The sequence below is a fragment of the Helianthus annuus genome, chromosome 3, assembly GCF_002127325.2.
Source record: "Helianthus annuus cultivar XRQ/B chromosome 3, HanXRQr2.0-SUNRISE, whole genome shotgun sequence".
Taxonomy (NCBI): Eukaryota; Viridiplantae; Streptophyta; class Magnoliopsida; order Asterales; family Asteraceae; genus Helianthus; species Helianthus annuus.
Window position 1 is genome coordinate 113,481,348 of NC_035435.2, and position 4,716 is coordinate 113,486,063.

Here is a 4,716-nt window from a genome sequence, read left to right on the forward strand (position 1 = left end):
AATTCGGATAGCCTACTTTTAATCAAAAAATGAGTTTTGCAGGTTTGATAGAATTTAAGGAGCTTTTCGGGAGCTTTACGAGTCACCGAGTCGAAAACCGGAGCACCGGGACGCGTTACGGATCAACCGGGAGTGCGAGGAATGAAAAATGAGAAGTTGGTACTCAAGAGGCCGTCGCCGACGGGCTCTAGAAACACCCGTCGGCCAAAAATACCCGTAACCAGCAATATAAGGTGTCGAATGAAACAGCAACCAGGGGAACCCGTCGGCGACGGGGTCAGGCCCGTCGGCGACGGGTAGGGATTTTGACTAACGGATTTTTGGGATTTTCAGCTTAAATCGTTTTTCATTGGCTTGGAAGCATTCAATTTCGGAAGTTACATTTTTTGGAGAGTTTGAACTTGATCCTTGGAGCATTATTCACTCACCATTCATCTCCATTCCATCTACCATCACAACATCACCCGAATCATCATCACTAACCACAATCAATCATTCTAAACCCTAATCATTCATACATCATTCCATCATCCATCACCAAAACCCTCAACATCCACCAATTCTTCACCATTCAAGCTTCGAGATGACTTCATTCCCATTCCAAGCATTCGGTGTTCAAGCTTCGTCAACCATGAGCGGCTAATCACATTGGTTTCACCCCGATGTAGGTAGTTGTTAATTTTAGGGTTTCGAATTGTTCTTGTTTCAACTTTGTGACAAATTGTGTTTGATTTTTGAAACCATTGACAATAGTTTACATTTGTTTCGTATTCGTAAATTGTCGAACGATGTTAAAAGTTATGACTTTACGGAATGGCTATGTGTAGTTATGCATTGTCATGGTTAGGTTTTACCTGTGTTGATTACAAAGTGCATTCTTGTCCGTTTTTCGATACGTTGATAGTTATTGGCACCTAAGTCACGGTACACTAAATCCGCTAATCGTATGCAATTGAGTTGAATCTAAAAACTTGTAGAAACCCTAGGTTGGCAATTACCGAAACCGGGTGTGAACCCTTTTTCTTATTATTGTTTAGGAATCAATTTTCTTTCAATCATTAATTGTTAGTTGTTAATTAATTAAATCAATTCTATTAGTTCAAATTCACATCTTTCAATTAAACAAAACTACAAAAATAACTGGCAAGCTTCATAAATTGTTACAATTGTTCTAATTCAATCGAATCCACACACAAACCACATACTCTTCGTGGTTCGACCCCTTGCTACCACTAACACATAGTTAAGGGTAATTTGGGCTTATAAATATTATCTTTGCCCGGAGCGCGACACTCCGATCAAATTTTGGCGCCGCTGCCGGGGATCGAACCCGGGTCACCCGCGTGAGAGGCGGGAATACTTACCACTATACTACACGATCAGGAGTGCCTTATTTGTCTCACAGGAAACGGCTATTAATAATGCCAAAATCCTCCATGATCAGGAGAGACATCGAAGAGATTATGAGGCCGGCCTTCCTTATGTCGAGCACTCGGGGTGGACCGACTACCCCATCCTCCCCATTCCACGAGGCCCATCCGACCCATCTCCTCACTGGCCCGAGGCCATAGACTCCAGCTTCATTCCGATACCCTATCAGCAACCACCTCAAGGAGAGTCGAGCCCACTTGATAACTACAGGGAGATGTTTGAAGCCCTCACTGGTTATCCATACCAGCCAAACCCGCCAGTTGATCCCAACGAGAGATATCAGCGGTAAAAGCAAGGTATGTTTTGTGTTGTTGTTGTTGTTGTATACTTTAGTTTCTTTATTTCTTTTTCGTTATTATTTATTTTTTCTGCCTAGTTAAATGAACGTTGTGGGTGTGTTCCCTATATAACCCTCACGAGACCTCTCGTCATCCCAAGCTATTGGGGGGTTTAAAAGGGCTTGTTGCATAAGCTAAATGCAACCGTGATTCCTACGAAAGTGAGTTAAGCTTGTTATTGTTGTAACTTATTTTTCCACAAAAAAATCAAGGTAATTTAACGTATGACTTGGTAACACTTTTATAAAAATGGTAGAACTAACCACCTAACAAATTTCAATGGTTGTGAGAAGCATGCTTCTACACAAGGATTAGAATTTGTAGGTATATGATGTTCGAGAAACAACCGTTTTTATGAAGAGAAGAAGAAGATATGGGCATCAAGCGACAAAAATCAGGTGCATGCGTTTCCTTCTTACCTTGATTCTTAGTTTAGTAATAAGTGGATTGTATTTTGTACTTTAGTTTTCTGGGGTGAAATTTTGGGAAGGTTAGCCGTGTCACATCCCTTGTGTGTTTTCAAACTCTAGGTCTTACACATTGAGGACAATGTCTACCTCAAATGTGGGGATGGGGGAGTAGTAAAAGTTTTCGATTTTGACCCGTTCATTTAAACACTACACATTGAGGACAATGTCTACCTCAAGTGTGGGGATGGGGGAAAATTTCAAAAAATTTTCAAAATTTTCTTGTTTCAAAAGCGATCTTAAAAGCACAAGTAACTAAGTCAACGAGGGATGGCACAACCCATTTGGTCTCTTGTCATGGTCAAGTTCAAACTAATAGCATGACGGGTATTTACCGGGTGGTTATTTGGGAGTAATCCGCCTAAGGAACTAGCATTTGATGCATATCACATATCATACCCTTATACGTGAGGTTTTGAGCCACTTTTATATCATAGATTTACATATACATGTTTCTTTGTTTGAGTGGACCATTAGTCGCGTATTGTAGAACTTGCAACTTTGGATACGTTCGAGACCATAGACCGAATACAAGCACGAGAATGATTAAGGCATTAGGTAAACCTTTTCCTTTTATACCATTTCTATATCCTTACCCAAAAATTATCCCCTAGTAGCCAATGTTGAGCCTAATCCTTTCGTTTGACTACCCTTTAGCCCATAACCTTAAAACCTTTTTCTTTTAAACCCGTGTGATGGAAATTCCATTATAGGAGTGAAGTTTGTATAGTTGTAATTGTTTGTTTGCATATATGAAAAAAAATCAAAAATCAGAAAATGTATGAAAAAGATAGAAAATTGTGCGAAAAGAACAAAAAAAATATATGTTCTTAGTTTGAGAAATAAAAGGATAAAGTTGTTGCCATGTAGTTGATATTTATAGTTTAGTTTTGTTTAGAGTAGTCTTTTGTAATAAAAATCGAATTTTCATCACCTTAGCCACTTTAAAATATCCCATTTCCTACCTTTAGCCCAGCCCCGTTACAACCCTTACAAAGACCTTATGACTTGTGCTTAGTATTCGTGATCGGTGGTGGAGAATGATTGAGTTGCAAGCCTATGCGGGTACGTATTCTAATCGGTGTTGAGCGATTAATTGTTGAAGTGCTAATACATCATACATATTAGCCAATTGTTAAGCCGAGTGAATAGAACATTGAGAGGGATATACTTGTTAGTTTTGCGGGCAGGTTAATCTTAGATAACCATTATTATATGTGATTATTCACTTGACCGGTAAATATGTGAAAATTGTAAAAGGTTTGAACTTTTGTATGACAAATAGACCTTAACCTTTGTATCGGGAATGGGAAATGTATTCGTTGTTCGACCCACGTGAAAGTGAAAAACAGATTTGCTTGAGGGCAAGCAAAAGACAAGTGTGGGGATGTGATACGTGGTTGAAAACCGTTGTTCGTTATTGCATAACTTGATGTTTTTACATAAGTTTTAAATTCGGATAGCCTACTTTTAATCAAAAAATGTGTTTTGCAGGTTTGATAGAATTTAAGGAGCTTTTCGGGAGCTTTACGAGTCACCGGGTCGAAAACCCCGTCCTTATGGTATTCAGCACAACAACAACCCCGTGCTGTCTGACGAATTTAGAGGTGGGAGACAATAAAAACTTTCCGATGAAACTGATAAGCTCGATAAAAATATAAATCGACACCACACGACAAGATTTCCGACATCAAAAGCTTAAGATACAGGAATTAGTGATAGAACTGTAACCAGATTTGGAGTAGAAGCATTGCAATTAAAGTTAGTCAGGCGCATTGTGAACAAAATCCAACCACAGTTTGTTTATAGCAATTTTTCAAAAAAAAGATAAAAACAATTGGGCCAAACCTTAGAATAAAACAAGAATTTACACTTGTTGAAAAGGATGAGGTTTAAGTCTAGAAAGTGTTAGTCCACTTGATTTCCATTGATTTTAACAAGTGTTTAATTGAGTATTGAAATGCTTATAGCTAGAAGTGCCGTACTTATTGTACAAGAGCATAATTATCAAAAGTGTTAGCATATTAAGACATAAGCGTCGTTTTAGCTCTAAGACAACACTACATAAAAGTAGAATTTGATAAAGTGTCACATTAGTCCTAATCATCATTCTCAAGACTTAAAGCTACACTTTATTTGTGATTACTTTCGCTCCCAGTTATTATATACTAACTACTATAATTTTGAATATTTATACATGTTCATAAGTCAAAATCGTGTAAATAAAATTTATTGACTTTTGACGTATTACACTTTCATCACCAAGGCATTAGTGATTGAATTTATGAATATAACGACATATTATCTGGAGATTTTAAGTTGTCGCTAATAGCATGATTTTCAATTTATTTGATGGGACTCTTCACGAGCCTTTTGATGAACAAATAATTGGTTTTGTGGTAAAATCACACCCACAAATGTATGAAAAAAAAATCACAAAAGAGTCCTATGGTTGAATATGATATAAAAGAAAACAATAT

At 37.7% G+C, this 4,716-nt stretch overlaps 1 non-coding gene across 1 annotated transcript; it reads right to left on the reverse strand.

Annotated features, from left to right (window-relative positions):
* Window positions 1-1,309: 1,309 nt before the first annotated feature.
* TRNAE-CUC lies at window positions 1,310-1,377 on the reverse strand. The gene has a single exon. It is a non-coding gene; the product is annotated as a tRNA-Glu (tRNA).
* Between the last annotated feature and the right edge of the window lie 3,339 nt (window positions 1,378-4,716).